The sequence below is a fragment of the Saimiri boliviensis genome, chromosome 9 (assembly GCF_048565385.1).
Source record: "Saimiri boliviensis isolate mSaiBol1 chromosome 9, mSaiBol1.pri, whole genome shotgun sequence".
In the NCBI taxonomy this organism is placed as follows: Eukaryota; Metazoa; Chordata; class Mammalia; order Primates; family Cebidae; genus Saimiri; species Saimiri boliviensis.
The window spans coordinates 65,300,805-65,318,127 of NC_133457.1; the positions used below are offsets into that span (position 1 = coordinate 65,300,805).

Here is a 17,323-nt window from a genome sequence, read left to right on the forward strand (position 1 = left end):
TTTTCTTGGAAAACATCTCTGGGTAGAAAATATAAAAACTAAAGAAGGGAAAAACATGTATACCAGTTTCTCCTATAAACAGAAATGCCAAAATCCTAAAGAAAATACTAGCAAACTGAATTCTACAACATTAAGAGATTCACATACCATAACTCATATCTTTTATTCCAAGAATGCAAAATAAAGTGAATAGCAGGAAACCCCACTGTTATACCCATTTAGTAAGTACTGTCTTTTAAAAGCACATCATAATCTCAGCTGATGCCAAAATGTCTTTTGGAAACATTCAACACAAATTCCACTGGGGGAAAAAAGCCTCTCAGTGGAATAGAAAGATAATTCTGTAACATGATGAAGAAAATCCACTTCAAAGCACCAGAAGCCCTGTATTTTTTTTATTGATGAAAGCTCATTTTAAATATCAAAACATCAGGAACATTACATTTTACTACTGTTCCAAACACACACACACACACACACACACACACACACACACACACACACGACAAAGAGATGAATTTGTAAATGCTTTTACGTAAATGTGTATTTTGTTAATCATATAGCCTGTACATACGTGTAAAAAATGTATGTAGCCTTAAGATTTGTTTTAAATTACAGGTGAATATTTGTAGTTATTTAGCAAATATGTATTGTTGCTAAGAAGTAAATGAGCACAACTGACTCCAGAAGGGTTACAAAACCTGGACAGACCATGGAAGAAATTGGCAAAGTGGTCAAAGAATTATTTCTCAGAAAGAAGCTAGTGTCTGGTATCTTTGACGATAAAATCCATCAAATGTTCATGGTGCTAATTACCTTTATACTAATGGAACTGTTCTTGAGCAATTAGAAAAATGGAAACCATTACAGTTCATTTTATTGAATTAAAGCCCCTGAATTTCACACACACACACAAATCACACACCACCAAAAATTTACAAATTATTCACAAGTGAATAAACATTCAAAAATTCTCAATGTATTAGCAAATAGTTTCTAACTATGTATTAAAATAATAATTTATAATGGCCAGACAGGGTATAGTCTAGGAATGTAATAATGTTAATTTTAGGACTCTGTTAACATTTTTGTTATATTTACAGTAAAGGGAGAAAAACATGATTATTTTAATAAATTCTTACCTTGATGTTTGACATAGTAGGAAATTCATAAATACTCATAAATGCTGAATGAAGAATGAATTCCAAAATAACAGCTGATAAAGTTGAGCAACCATTTCTGCTAAAGTATGAACATAAAAACTCAACAGCAGTGACTGGTAGCCTTTTGGGGATTGCAGACCTTTTTATGAATTTCATGAACATTGTGAATTCCCGCTCCATAAAGCATAAAAAAGTGAAATTGATTTTGATCAAATTGGAAAGTCACAGATTGCATGAAGCCCATCCATAAAACCCAAGCCTAAAAATTACTATTAATGACAGAAAGAAAACAAAGATGCCTTCTACTTTTATTATTCAACATTGGTCCAGCATTCTCTCCAGTGCAATAAGAAATAAAAGTTAGCAACATTAGAGAGCAGAAAACAAAGCTATGATGATGACTTTAGATTTCTGAGTTACGATAATAAAATCAGCTGAAAAGATTATTAGAAATAAGTTTGGCAGGGTGAGCTATCACAAAAGAGTAATACATAAGCAAAAATTTCATATATATAGCAATAGCCTCTCAGAAAATATAAAGAAAAAATTGTATTTGCAGTAGCAGCAGAAGTACACACAGCACTGAACATATACTTGGCATTCAACCCAACAATTTGCTCCTAAGTATTACCAAAGAGAAATAAAGACCTATGTCTACACATAGAGACAAACACACAAAACATTCATGATCACCAAAAACTGGAAACAACCCAGCTGTCCACAGCCTACCAGCTGGTGAATAAATATAAGTGCACCAATGTCAGCGAATCTTAAGAGCATTATGCTGAGGGAAAAAAGACTCAAAAAAGTTACGTATTTCTCACTTATATGACATTCTCGAGAAGGTAAAACTATAGGGACAAAACTTGTATCAGTGGTTGCAAGAGAATGGGGTGAGGGGAAGGTTGACATAAAGAGACATATGGGATTTTTTGGCCTGATGGAAATATTCTATATCTTTATTTGGTGGTAGCTACACAACTGCATGCTTTTGTCAAAATTCAGACAACTATATGCCTTTAAAGGCTGAATTTTACTGTATGCAATACACATACATAAACACGTACACATTTACATATATATACATAGTGTCCTTGTATAACTTAACTAGAAATGCATGAAACTCATCTGAATAAAATTAACCAGCTTTGCTAGGAGACATAAAGACTGAATAAGTGTGGAAGCATACTCTGTGTATAGATGGGAAAACTTCACAATTTTATAGAAGTCAGTTTTCCCCAATTCCAGATTCCAGTCAACTAAATGAGATTTTTTGCAAACTTGATGAAGTTATTCTAAAGTTCATCTGGAAAAGTAGTGCATAAAATAGAGCCAAGAAAATGTCCACTGTAATTGTAGCAGTGGTGCTAACACTGGAATAAGCAAATAGATTAATGAAACACAATGGAAAATACAGAAATATAATATGGCATGACAATGGTACATGTAATATCAAAGAAAGATTCTTGCCGGGCGCGGTGGCTCAAGCCTGTAATCCCAGCACTTTGGGAGGCTGAGGCGGGTGGATCACGAGGTCAAGAGATCAAGACCATTCTGGTCAACATGGTGAAACCCCATCTCTACTAAAAATACAAAAAAATTAGCTGGGTATGGTGGCACATGCCTGTAATCCCAGCTATTCAGGAGGCTGAGGCAGGAGAATTGCCTGAACCCAGGAGGCGGAGGTTGCGGTGAGCCGAGATCGCGCCATTGCACTCCAGCCTGGGTAACAAGAGCGAAACTCCGTCTCAAAAAAAAAAAAAAAAAAAGTAATATTCTTTAAGGAATATTATATCAACAAATTATGTAGCACAAGCTGGTTAATCATTTAAGAAAAAACTAAATTAGATTCATACATCACACTATATACGAGAACAAATTCTCAACGGGCAGGAGTTTAAAAGGTTAAGTAAAAGAAGCTATGCAATTACTAGAGTAAATTATAGATGAATATTTTGTAACATTAGGACAACAAAGGCCAGAAACCTTAAAAGCCTGAAACATAGGCCTGATGCGGTGGCTCGTGCCTGTAATCCCAGCATTTTGGGAGGCTGAGGCGGATGGATCACGAGGTCAGGAGTTCAAAACCAGCCTGACCAACCTGGTGAAACCCCGTCTCTACTGAAAATACAAAAATTAGCCGGGCATGCTGGTGGGCAACTGTAATCCCAGCTACTCAGGAGGCTGAGGCAAGAGAATTGCTTGAACCCAGGGGACAGAGGTTGCAGTGAGCCAAAATCACAACACTGCACTCCATCCTAGCAACAGAGAGAGATTCTATCTCAAAAAAAAAAAAGCCTGAAATATATTATTGCATAAACATTAAGGACTTAGGTTCATAAAAACCATAAAATTAAAAGGAAAAGAATAGTTAAGAAGACATAGTGCTTAAATATATAATGGGTGAAGAATTAATATCTTTATAACTCTGTATTACTTCATTCCCACACTGCTGTAAAGAAATACCTTAAGTGTTACAGCTCTTTTAGAATTTGTCTAGCAGCCTTTCTGGGTTTTGCCGGAAAGCCCCCCTACCCCAAAAAAAATAAAATAATAAAAGAAATAAATAAAAGAAATACCTTAGACTGGGTAATCTATAAAGAAAAGAGGTTAATGGGTGTGCAGTTCTGCAGGCTGTTCAGGAAGCATAGCTAGGGAGGCCTCAGGAAGCTTACAGTCACGGCAGAAGGGGAAGCAGGCAAGGCTTATGTGGCTGGAGCAGGTAGAAGAGAGTCAGGAGGAGGTGCCACACACAAGCAAGAGAGTCATCAAAAAAAAAGAGAGAGAAACTATAAATGGCCAATAAGCATATGAAAAAATATTCAGCTTTAATCGTATTACAATTTTTTTTCTCCTGGCCTGCTCTGCATGTAACAATTTTTATTTAATATAACACCTTGCCCAGAACTTGCCATATGGTTAGTACATTCTTTTTTTTTTTTTTTTTTTTTGAGACAGAGTTTCGTTCTTGTTACCCAGGCTGGAGTGCAATGGCGCAATCTCGGCTCACCGCAACCTCCGCCTCCTGGATTCAGGCAATTCTCCTGCCTCAGCCTCCTGAGTAGCTGGGATTACAGGCACGTGCCACCATGCCCAGCTAATGTTTTGTATTTTTAGTAGAGACGGGGTTTCACCGTGTTGACCAGAATGGTCTCAATCTCCTGACCTCGTGATCCACCCGCCTCAGCCTCCCAAAGTGCTGGGATTACAGACTTGAGCCACCGTGCCTGGCTATTTTTTTTTCTTAGTAAATGTTAGTTGAGTGTCTCAATGTGCCTGGCACTATTGAAGCACAGAGAAAATGATCATGAACAAGGCAGAGTTTACCATTTGCTCAGACAATCAGTAAGGATGCAAATTAAAGTATTGAGATGTCACTTTTGCCTAATAAATTAGATGGTTAAAAAGAAGGATAATTGGCTCACTCTTATAATCCCAACACTTTAGAAGGCCAAGGTGAGCAGATTGCTTGGGCCTAGGAGTTGGAGACCAGCTTGGGTGATGTAGCAAGACCCCTCTCTACAAAAAATACAAAAATCAGCCAGTCATGGTGGTGAGCACTGTGGTCCCAGAGGTGGGAGGATTACTTAAGCCGGGGAGGTGGAGGTTGCAGTAAGCCAATATTGTGCACGGCACTCCAGCCTGGGTGACAAAGTGAGACTCTGTAACAAGAAACAAAAAAAAAAAAAGAACGACATTCAGTGTTGATAAGAGTTCAGGAAAACAGGCAAGTCTGCCACCATAAAGTAGTGGGAGCACATATTAGAGTTTGATAACTTGGTAATCCAAAGGAATCAAAGTGTGTATACCCTTTGGTCTGGCAATTGTACTTTCAATTATTTATCCAAAGAAAAACTTAGGTAAGCAGCCAGGGGTATATTACAATGTAGTTCATCAAGCATTGTGTTTTTATTGTAGGCAAACGACAACCTAAATGCCCAACAATAAGGGATTCTTGGAGATACGGGGAGATGGGGTTCAGATGACAGATGGGGCATGGACACTGGAACAGCAAAGATAGATTGGTCCAGATACAAGTGATACAGGGCAAGTGAGCCCGAAATTGGGGCTTAACCCAGGAGGGTTCTTGGCCTTGCCCAGGAAAGAATTCCAGGGTGAGTGGAGGGTGCTAAACAGAAACTATGATGGAAGCAGCAGTGTACAGCAGCGGCAGAGGTACTGCTTTTTGCAGAGCAGGGCTACCCTGTAGGCAGTATGCCCAGAATAGCAGCTCAGAGGCACTTCTGTAGTCATACTTATACTTCCAATTTCAATAATCAAAAGTAATTCTACTTTTAATTACATGTAAATTAAGGGGCAGTTTATGAAGCAATTTATAAGATGAAAGTGGTTACTTGTCAGGTTTTGCTATGAAAAGGGGTAACCTCCGGATGTTGCCATGGCAGTGGTAAACTGACATAGCACACTGATGGGGTGTCTTATGGAAAGCTGCTTCTATCCTGGCCCTGATTTAACTAGTCCTCAATTTGGTCCAATGTCTGAGCCCAGCCTCCAGAGTTGAGTCCTACCTCCTATCTCACAATTAAGTGGGTCAGTTTCATGTCAGGAAGTTGAGGAGGTTTTGTTTAATGTTCCATGTGTTTATTACCTCTCTCTTCCCCTAACCCCCGCCTCTCTCCCCATCTGTCTTTCAGAGGCAAATTCATCTTCTGAAAGTGAGGTCATGGTGGAATTGGAGGTTCAGCATTGTAGAGAGGGTTTAAAATAGCTACTGCATCAAATGCAAATAAAACAATGTGGAGATACATTCCCAGGCAACACTGAAAGTACAGATGAGGTCAGATCATGAACATTTACCTGATGTATGAGAGCCTGTAAAAGAATATAGCAATCTTGAACACAATTAAATGCAAAATTAAAAATCCATTCTATTCAAAGAAAATGTCTATTCCTAGCAGATCTATTCATAAACCCACATCATTTAGCCTAATTACACAGTATGGTTCAAGTGGTTCCGAGATTTACAGTGGAACTTCCCATATCAGAGGTTTCTAGCTTAGCCATTAATCTTCCCTGAACTAAACTTCAAACCATTTAGGGGATGGGGCATAGAATGGAAACTCCATCCACAATAACAGCAAAAAAAACATGAAGTTACAACTTTAAAAGAAAACTACAGATCTCCAAGAAATCTAGCAATTCAATGGAAGAAAGATGGTGTAAAGATAAATTCTTCCAAAATTAGGTTAGAGGTTTAATGCAATTCAAATCAAAATCTGAACCAGACATCTTTTAACTTTTCAAAGTGAGTCTAAAAATCAAAACCATCTGATAGAATAAACAGTCAAAAATAGTTTAGAAATGTTTCAAAAAAAATAAAAGAGGCATGAAGAGAATCTGTCTATTAAGATATTACTTACATGTTTTAAAGGCACAGTAATTTGTGAGCTACAGTTTCTAATTACAATTTCTAATTGTAGCTCACAAATTACTGTGCCTTTAAAACATATAAGTAATATCTTGAATACAAGATGTTACAGAATAGTCCAGAAGAACAGCCTAAAATATATTAAATTTAAATCACCATTTATCTCATGATTCCCACTCACTTTCCACACCAAGTCAGACAAAGATGGCTTTTTAATAAATGATGTTTGGACAATTGTTAGCTTGTTCTTTTGGGAGGGGAATAGGGATGTAAGAAAAGAAAGGTCCTTAATTTTCACCCCAATGAAGGTATGAATGAATCCTCCTGGTTTGCAGCAATAGATAAGAGACAATATTTAAGAGGAGACAGAGAGAGATGTTCAACTTTTCTTGTACGAGGTTGTAGCACAAGCTCTGGAGTTGGAATCCCTGCTCATTCCCCACTTCTTCAACAATGACTGAGCTGTTCAAGGAGCTGCAGTGCAGTATGGGTAAGAGAAAAAAGCTCCCTGCGCTGATGGAACTTACCTTCTGTTGGAGGAGACAGTGGTAAACATGTAGACACACGAAGGGAAAGATGCACAACAGTGATTAAGTGCTAAAAAGAAGATTAAGTAGGGCAGAGTCCTTGATAGCGGGGAACTCTCTGAACAAGGGTCTTGAACTAAGACCCAAATGGCAAGCAGGAAAATGATCTAAAGGAAGGGCTTTCCAGGCAGAGGAACAGATGCAAGTCCTTAAGCTAGAAATGACTTTGACAAATCCAAGGGACAGATAAAGAGCCAAGGTGGCTGGAGCAACATGGCCAAGGGAAGAGTGTCGAGAGAGGTGAGGGCAGGGACAGAGCAAGCAGGGCAGGGTGGGCCATGCAGAAAGCTTCAGTCTATATTCTGGTGAGGTAGAAAGCCCCTGGAAAGGTTTAAGTGAACAGGCGACAAGGAGGATTCTACATTATGAAGATCACCCCGGCTGCCATGTGTCACCTTCTTTCCCAGCAAATGTGGAAGGTGATTTCAGGTCTCACTGGACTTCTTCAGAGCCAAGCGCATGTTCTGATTCCTGCCAGTCACCACAAACGTTTCCAATCAATATTAGGAACTATTAACTGAGGAACTGAGGAACAGTCAGTATAAGAAAGCAAAAAAAAAAAAAAAAAAAGATAAATGGCTATGATTACTTCTTAGACCAAGAAAGGAACTCCTCCTGCCTGCTCTACACCTGCCAAGGGAGGTTTGGTCAAAGGTAATGGATCCATTTCCCTTGTTTCCCTCTCCAGGCACCGATGTTGCCAACATCAGACAACAGTGGGTACCTCCAAAGAAGAAGAAAATGACCTCAGGGAAGCATAGAGATCACTGGAACTACACTACAAATGATATACCTTTAAAATTTAGTATTTAGTCACCCTGAAAAAAGGAAAATATTTATTTTATAGATGGCCTTGACCATCAGGACCTGTATGACTTAAGAACCCAAACTTTCCTAGAGGTCAGTTCTCTTCTAATCCCTGTGATGTGTAATCACTTCGGTTCATTACATATGCTAATTTATTAAGTTCATGTTCCAATTTCTTTCCACAGTTCTGTGCCACCCTCTTGCATCAAGTCACTCTTCAGGCACATGAGTCTGTTCATGGAGAATGTATTTTGACGGGTTTTAGCGGCATTGCCGGAGTGCCTTATGTTTCATGAGAACTGAAATATATTAGCATTGAATTTTTCTAGCAGATTTCTGTCAAATATTTAGAAGGACATATGGAGTTTCTTTCCTACCATTGAAAAGGAGAAAAATACATGAAATCAAGGCATTTGGACAAACTTCCTTGCTTGCTCTGGTAGTTTCATGGAAGCATTTCATAAAGCCAAGACAGCCCCTGTAATACGGGACAGAGAGTAATGAGCAGACTGAGAATCTGGATTACACTTGGAACAGGTTTTCTTACGGAGCACATCCTTTCCCACTCTGTGGGTCATTGGCAGCTCAGGTCTAGGTGGGCTCTGGAAGCCTCAGTGGGTCATTGGCACCTCAGGTCTAGGTGGGCTCTGGAAGCCTCAGATGGGCACTTGTGCTGAACAGATCTCCAGCTCTGTGGTGTGGCTTGGTCTTTGGCTTGCCAAATCAATGCCCTTATTCTGGTTGGCATCCATTAGTAGAGGCCTGAGGACTCCTTGTTGTTAGACTTCTCTCTTCCTGACCTGTTGTTGACTGGTCTGATTGTGCACTCAGATTCTGTTTCAGCATCACTTCCCACAGTCCACTGGGTCAAGGGAATTACGCACGTGGAAGAAGTGGTGGTGTGACTGGTGGGAGGAGCATGGGTTTGAGAAACCACTGTCTCTAGGCTCAAATCCCAGCTCCACATCTTCTTCACTGAGCCACAGTTTCTTTGTCTCTGAAGGTGGAATTAAAATAACCATGTCAGGTTGCTGTCAGGGCTAAATGAAATAATGAGAAGCCTGGAGTCATACCTGGCGCAGGATGGACCCACATTAACTATGAGCTGCTTCCCTCCTTGCTGCTGCTCTTCCCTCCAGAGTCTCTCGGGAAAAACATTCAGCAAGGGGAGAAGGCATAGCCCCATGTTTATTTTATGCTATTTGACTGCTAAAAGGCTTTTCTCCTCTGCCTGTAATTCCTGTCTTCACCCCTTTGTGTTCAAGCATGTCTTTACATGATCCCCGTTAAGATTTCCTGTTACCTGGGATGTCCAGTGTCCCTAATAGCTCCCCATAAGGAGCATTCATAAGTTACAGGGCTGAAAAGAGGCCTGAAGGGCCCCACGCTGTCACCGGCTCCTCCATGGTACCAAAGCCAGTTATGAAGACTATAGCCCTTCACCCCTCCCTCAGGAAACTTGACACCAAAAGTAACGAATTTAAAAGAAGAATTGAACAAGTGACTCAGATGCTATTCCACCTGGGCATTTGGTAGTCACCCACTCTCATGATGTGTGAGAAACGGAGCTCTGAAATGTTATATTTTCTTCATTTCAATAACCTAATGAACCCTTCCTTCCCTCCTGGTATTTAAATCTTTATCCATTTCTTCCAGATCCCCCAGCCGGAGAGCACAGCAGCACCTTGCCAGCTCCCTCTTCACTGCAGCCACCACATTATCTCAGCTCTCTCCAGAATATTGCGCCTTTTATGCTTTTGTCCCTGCTATAGCTGCCCCACCTCAGGTCCTTGCAACCTTGGATTAGAGCTGCAGTTACTGTTTCCTATACTCGCTTTCTGCCTCCAATTCTCCCCAGCCCTGGTCTTCCTGTGGCAGTCAGAATTACCTTTCTGAAGCACAGGTCTCTCCTGCCAGCATGGTAAAAGCCTGGGCTTTGAAACCAGGCAGACACGAATACTAATCCCGGCTCCTTAAGGGGAATCCTCGTCACCTCTCTTAAGCCTCAGTTCCTCATCTGCCGGATGGAGTGGTCATAGCACCTGCATCCTCTGGTGGTCAGGAGGGTTAAATGAAGCAAGGCAAATGCTGCACACAGTGAGCGCTCAGTAAGTGAGTTACTGTTAACAACAGCAGCAAGAACTTGCAGTGACACCTCGTTGCCAGCAATACAAACCCCAGACGCCTGAGGCTGGCATTCGGGGCACTGTAAGACCTGGCCCCTGCCTCCCTTTTCCCACCTGTCTCCCACAGCCTGCCCCAGGCTACAGTGCCACTGACTCAGCAGCTTTCTTGTACTTCCAGACCTTACCCCAAGGTAACGTGCTAGCGGGACTTGGTTGTTCCCTCTGCAGGTGCATAGACTGTTGCTCACAGTGCGGTCAGGCCTTACCTTCCGACGCGCTGTTGCGTGCTGACTGCTTCCCCTCTGCTCTCTGAGGGCAGGGACCATGGCTTGCTTGTTTCTGCATCCCCTCCAGCGCCCAATACAATGCCTTGGCATAGAGTGGATGCTTTCGGAAGGAGTTAAATTAGTGATGGGAGGAAATCACTGATGATGTTTGAGGGCCTTGTCTTTTCAGGGTCCCTGCAAGGCCCTGACATACCTTGTTTTCATTGCATATCAGCATGTATGGTTTGGTCTGCTCCCAGTAAAGGGAAAACAGCAGAATGACAAGCTGGGAAACAACAGAATGATGGAAATGAACCTCTCTCAATCTCTCTCTCTCTCTTCTCTCATTCTCTGTGTGTGTGTGTGTGTGTGTGTGTGTGTGTGTGTGTGTGTGTGTGTGTCAGTGTTAGGTTGCTTACTCTGATTTCTTAGACTACTCTGTATTCTCATATTATTACTCCCTTTTTGGTGGTATGATCCCATCTTTATGAAATTGTGGTGGTAGGCAATAATAAATTATAGTGATTTTTTTTTCTTTTTAAAATATTATTTGGCAAAAGAAAAAAAAACAAAAAGCAGCAAAGTTTAACTTTTTGGAATAATGGTAAAAGGCAGTCTTTGAAATATGAAATAGAGAAAAATGTTTCAAGACTATAGTACATAGTAGCAGGCAGCTAAACTACCAGGGGCTCACCAGTGTACCCACCTCCCACCAGAAAGCCAGCCTGCAGAGCAGGTAGGAGGTGCTTGAGGAGGGGCGCACAACTGTGGATCCAGACACTGGGCAGACACCTGACACATGCCATCTAATTTAATCTTAAAAGCCTCGTGAGCTAGGTGACATTATCTCAGTTTTACAGTGGAGGCTCAGAGGGATTAAGTATTTGCCCAAAGTCACAGAGACAGGGTAAGCTGAATTTCCTGGGCCTCATGGGTCTACATGTGCAAACGAGGAGATTTCATTAGCATCAGTCCATAGTAGAAGACCACAGCCCCCCCCCCGCTGTCTCCCTCCATTATTTTGGGGAGTCTTGGAGGAGGGGCCTGCCATGTATTCATGAACAGTCCTGTTGGAGATGCCCACTCAGGGCTCCCATGGATGTCTGGAGCTGGCACCTCACCAGGCCACAGCTGCGCAGGCACTGTGGCAGCCAGGCCCTGCCCAGGTGCCTTTTCACAGAGGGGCTCCAGATCCACGAGACAAGGGCCATGGGTGACTTTGCCAGGCACAGGCACTTTCGCCCTCATGGGCCCTTTCCTCCATAAAACACATTTTAAAATCATATTTTACAACTGTATTGGTATAAATATACCAATATATTAAAACATGCTCCTGGTGCAAAGATTCATTCTTTTTCTCATAATTTTAAAAGAAATTAAAATATTTTCATGGCCCCCTAAAGAAATGATGGACCCTAGACCTATCCCTAATGGGTAAGGAGGCCCTTCACAAGACACTAAAGTGGCAGGCCCCTCGCCACTGCCTCTGTGTTTCTTGGCTGACCGTGAACCCCAATCAGACTGTATGCTTCCCTCCGCTCAAAAGTGCAAGTGCCAGTGTCCCTTCAACTTCTGTCTGTTGTGCCTTTTTTCTCTTGTTCTTGTGATAGATGTCAGAACAGCCCGTGAGGTGGAGCTAGGAAAATCTTTCTTCTCCTCCAGGCACATGTACACATCCTCAAAGCCTTTCTGCCCACCTTATATTACATCAAGACTTATATCCAGTCACATAAATAGATACCAGGCCCTGTGGCACAGATTTCGGCTCAGCTCTCAGCCCAGCTGAGACAGACACATAGACACACATGTTCCAGGGTCAAGCTGTGGCTGGAATCCCCTCTTTCATTCCTAAGTGGTCTCTCTCCACAAAGCCAGACGTCCGATTATTAGAACACACTCTTGCTGGTCACACATGCACAAGAGTGAGATATTCTGGTAAAGAGCATTCCTGATTATTCTAGCTTGAAATGAGTTTGCATTTTTCTGTGCAACACAAAGCTTAGAAATGAATAATGATAGGCCGGGCACGGTGGCTCAAGCCTGTAATCCCAGCACTTTGGGAGGCCGAGGCGGGTGGATCACGAGGTCAAGAGATCGAGACCATCCTGGTCAACATGGTGAAACCCCGTCTCTACTAAAAATACAAAAAATTAGCTGGGCGTGGTGGCGCGTGCCTATAATCCCAGCTACTCAGGAGGCTGAGGCAGGAGAATTGCCTGAACCCAGGAGGCGGAGGTTGCGGTGAGCCGAGATCGCGCCATTGCACTCCAGCCTGGGTAACAAGAGCGAAACTCCGTCTCAAAAAAAAAAAAAAAAAAGAAATGAATAATGATACTGGGAAAAGTCTCAGGAGAATTTACAAAGATTGCTAATGAGCAGATACATCTAGTGTTTATAATGAAAATATTTTCTCCTTTAGAATTCTACAGGCTCAGATCTCCCCTGGCAACAACTTGCATTCTCTATGTCTTTGGAAAACAGTTGATAAGGAATAGTACATAGAGTAGAAATTTTGTTTATAGCAACATGTTTTATATGGTGAGAAAGCATATAGGCACAGGACAGAGAGATCGCTAAGGTCAAGGGTGTTTGGGTCCTGAGACAAAAAATACAAGTCTTACTCTGCCTACAGTCCTAGAGAAAAGAAATGATCAGTAGAGATAAATTGTGCAGGTCCCGACTTGGTCATCTTTACTGGGGCCATTGAAACGGCCATTGTCAGGGCTGCAACCTTGATGGTAAAAGACTGTCTTCAAGGCCTGCTGCAGTACTGTGTCATTTGTGAGGGGCTAGGAGCCGGAATCTTCACAGAGGTTGACAATAGGTTCAGTACCTCGTTAATGAGCAGTTGAGGAAGCTCCATCTCAGGCCAAAAGGAGTCAGATCTTACCTTCTTGTCCCTCTGCCCTCGTGGCTGTGTGGGGGCTCGCAACACCAGTGTGTTTCTTCTCACCTTCTGTGCCCCAAGTGGTGGACTGTTTCAGCCCCGGTGGTTGTGAAGCTGACGTAGATTTGGTGTTCCGCCTGGGGCTGTGACACAGACTGAACCCTAGAAGTGGACACTTGGGCTCTCAGAGGTGAGCATCAGTCAGCAGGACACCAGGAGTGTGGATGCCTCAGAGCACAGACCTACATCCTACTGTGGGTCAACAGCTCAAAGTTCAACACATGCTACCTGCACTAGGGCATACTGCCATACACTTGGCATTTTTTTTTTTTTTTTTTTTTTTTTTTGAGACGGAGTTTTGCTCTTGTTACCCAGGCTGGAGTGCAATGGCGCGATCTCGGCTCACCGCAACCTCCGCCTCCTGGGTTCAGGCAATTCTCCTGCCTCAGCCTCCTAAGTAGCTGGGATTACAGGCACGCGCCACCATGTCCAGCTAGTTTTTTGTATTTTTAGTAGAGACGGGGTTTCACCATGTTGACCAGGATGGTCTTGATCTCTCGACCTCGTGATCCACCCGCCTCGGCCTCCCAAAGTGCTGGGATTACAGGCTTGAGCCACCGCGCCCGGCCACACTTGGCATTTTAAAGAGCATTGTGCCTGTATCTGGCACTTAATAACTGTTATTGAATTTGTATTTCATTGCTCACTAGAAGGTTGAATTTTGTTACATGGGTTTACCAGCCATTTTCATTCCATCATCTGAGTCCCTTAGCTGCAGGTGTCTTTGAGACCCACCTTCCTGTTCTGCAAAGCGTGTTGTGTCAGCTGACTTTCTCCATCCTTTCACTTCCCCCTCATTTGCTACCATAAAACCCATATTTGATCTGTCTTACAATGAATATCTGCAGGAAGTCAGCTGCCACAGGGGAGTGCTCCGTCTGGGCTCTCAACTCATGCTTTGTGCCACTCACCTCATCCCTCTGGGGCTGTAAGCAATAGAAAACAATGGGATCCTTTAGCTTTTCATTTCTCCCACATACAGGGCTCCCTGTCAGCCACCTCTGAATCTCCACCAGCTTTTCATATGATCAAACCTCCATCCAGTGCTAAATATAGCTTTTTAAACATAGTTGTAGGAGGTGCTTTTCACTTTTCTCTAGACTCGGGAGGGAACAGGACATTTACATGACAAGTCAGTGTTAGCCCTGTAGGAAAGCTATCTTTCACTGGCCAATGAGCACAGTAAGGAACAGGGAGGTTAGGTGCCCTGCCTCTGTCATGTAGCTATTGAAATCCAAGTTATCTCAACTTCCAGTAGGTGCATGGTCCACCCCCACCCCAGGTCCAAGCTATTCCAAGGGAACAGACAAGAAACACTTGATTCCCTGCAGGTGGGAAACTGCTGTGGATTCCAGTTTGCATTTCCCAGTGGAGAGCAAAATAGAAACACCAACCAAACCAATGAAGCAATCTTGTCCAGTTTTCTTATAATTTTTGTTCAGTCACTTTTTTTTTCTTTTAGACAGAAGTTCTCTCTTGTTGTCCAGGATGGAGTGCAATGGCACGATCTTGGCTCACTGCAACCTCCACGCCCAGGTTCAAGTGATTCTCCTGCTTCAGCCTCCAGAGTAGCTGGGATTACAGGCATGTGCCACCATGCCTAGCTAATTTTTGTATTTTTAGTAGAGATGGGGTTTTACCATGTTGGCCAGGCTAGTCTCAAACTCCTGACCTCAGCCTCCCGAAGTGCTGGGATTACAGGTGTGAGCCACTGCACCAGGCCCATTCAGTCTCTTCTGCCAGCTGGAAGCTGGTTCCCTTATGAAGTGGCCCAGGTCTTTAACCAGACCACAGATATTCCAAGTGAAGCCGTGGTGTTCTCCTCAGACCAGCTGCCTGGGACTCCTCACTCTAACTTAAGGGAAAATGCAAATGCCTCAGGGGCCTGGACAGGAAGTCAGCGTGACAAGTGGATGGGGTGGGGCCCAAGGCATGTGTGATGGCAGGAACTACATTCCTCTTGTTCTCTGCTTTATGCCAGCACCTGGAACAGAGCTAGCATACCGTAGGGTCCCAATGAAGTATGTAGAATGAACGGAGGGAAGTGTAGAAAACTGGGAAGTGCACATCTCACAGGTGGTATTCTAGGCCAAAAAGCATGGCAAATATTTGGCTTTGAGCTTGCAACTCTCATGACTGAATAAACAGGGCTGTTTATAGACGGAATAAAACAATGATGGTCCAACAGTATTGATGGCTGACTTGTCCCTTCGATTGTATGTTCAGTTGGAGTCAGGATACAGATCACTCTTTCTGTTTAAGCATCTCTTAAGTCCTTCCCATTAATACCTTGACCTTTAATGCCCTGTGCTGTTTGGAAATATGTGTAAATTTTTACTTTACCTTCCCTCATGCTATGGTCTAAATTTTTCTGAACCCCTTGGTCATATATCTTTATTTTCAAAAGATGTACAAGGGCACTGTGTCTATCAAATAAGGGGCAACCTTTCTAAACACGTTTTATTCCTAACAAAATGGTAACAAATCCACTTCATGCATACAACGTTGCCCTTTCTAAAATGGACTTAAGCAAACAGTGGTAGCTGGTTCTTGCCAAAATTATTTTGAGCCCAATTTGTCTCCAGAATCTGCCACATCAAGCTACCGTGTCCTGAAGAGTCGGGTACATCCTCTACACATTTTTCCTAAGGTGAAGAGTTGGCTCTGGCTGTCCTCTTGGACAATTCCGTCATTCTGGTGGGTCTGCCTCACCTTCCTTCTATCTCATTCCCCTAGGACTTCAGATCCAACCTTTCTGGTATGTAGCAAAGCCCCTCCAACCAACCGAAACAGAGCTATTGGGTCAGTCAGCTGTTGTGGAACAGACAGGCTAAGGCTAAAGAGAAGCCCTCTGGCACAGGTGCCCTCACCCCAGGGTGGCTTGACAGGTGTGAGACCACGTGCCTCAGTGTAGAAGCCCAGAGCCAGCTTCTGGACTGCAGACTCAGCCACTAATTTGTCATTTAACCCCTTTGCCATCAGAAACCTCCTCTAGTGAGACAAAACCTAAAATAGAATCCATTCAGAGAAACAAATTTTGCAAATCAAGTCATAGGTATCATTAATATTTTGGTCAAGTTTATATGGGTCAGATAGGTACCTTACGAAGGTGTATCTTACCAAATGTTTTACTGGTTTACTTCTTCTTTTTTTTTTTTTTTAATGAAAGAAAGAAAGAGAAAGAAAGGGGGAGAGAGAATAGGAGTCTTGCTCTATTTCCCAGGCTGGAATGCAATCTGAAAACAGGTATTAGGCCAGGCGCGGTGGCTCAAGCCTGTAATCCCAGCACTTTGGGAGGCCGAGGTGGGTGGATCACAAGGTCAAGAGATCGAGACCATCCTGGTCAACATGGTGAAACTCCGTCTCTACTAAAAATACAAAAAATTAGCTGGGCATGGTGGTGCGTGCCTGTAATCCCAGCTACCCAGGAGGCTGAGGCAAGAGAATTACCTGAACCCAGGAGGCAGAGGTTGCGGTGAGCAGAGATCGCGCCATTGCACTCTAGCTTGGGTAACGAGCGAAACTCCGTCTCAAAAAAAAAAACCCTAGGTATTAAAAACCTCTTTTATGGCGATAATTGTACTTAACAGTGGAGACAGGAAGGAATAAGGGAAGAAAATAACAAACAGCCAACCAATATTTCATTTAAATCTGTGAAATGTTATGCAAATGCTGAAGAGTGATTTACTTCCATTTATGTGGTCACTTTCAAATAGGTGTAATGTGATACTGAAAAAAATGTATGTTCTGTGGACCTGGGGTGAAGAATTCTATACATATTCACTGAGTTTACTTGTTCCAGGTCTGAGTTCAAATCATAAATGACCCTGTTAATTTTTTTTTTTTTTTTTTTTTTTTTTTTTGAGGTGGAGTTTCATTCTTGTTACCCAGGCTGGAGTGGTGCAATGGCGCAATCTCAGCTCACCGTAACCTCTGCCTCCTGGGTTCAGGCAATTCTCCTGACTCAGCCTCCTGAGTAGCTGGGACTACAAGCCACGCTACCATGCCCAGCTAATTTTTTGTATTTTTAGTAGAGAC

At 42.7% G+C, this 17,323-nt stretch overlaps 1 protein-coding gene and 1 non-coding gene across 5 annotated transcripts in view; both read left to right on the forward strand.

The window, feature by feature from the left end:
• MYRIP (myosin VIIA and Rab interacting protein) overlaps positions 1 to 17,323 on the forward strand; it is a 405,770-nt gene that overhangs the window by 356,066 nt on the left and 32,381 nt on the right. The window lies entirely within an intron of this gene.
• On the forward strand, positions 3,633 to 3,694 carry LOC120360881 (U7 small nuclear RNA). The gene has a single exon (XR_005577282.1). It is a non-coding gene; the product is annotated as a U7 small nuclear RNA (small nuclear RNA).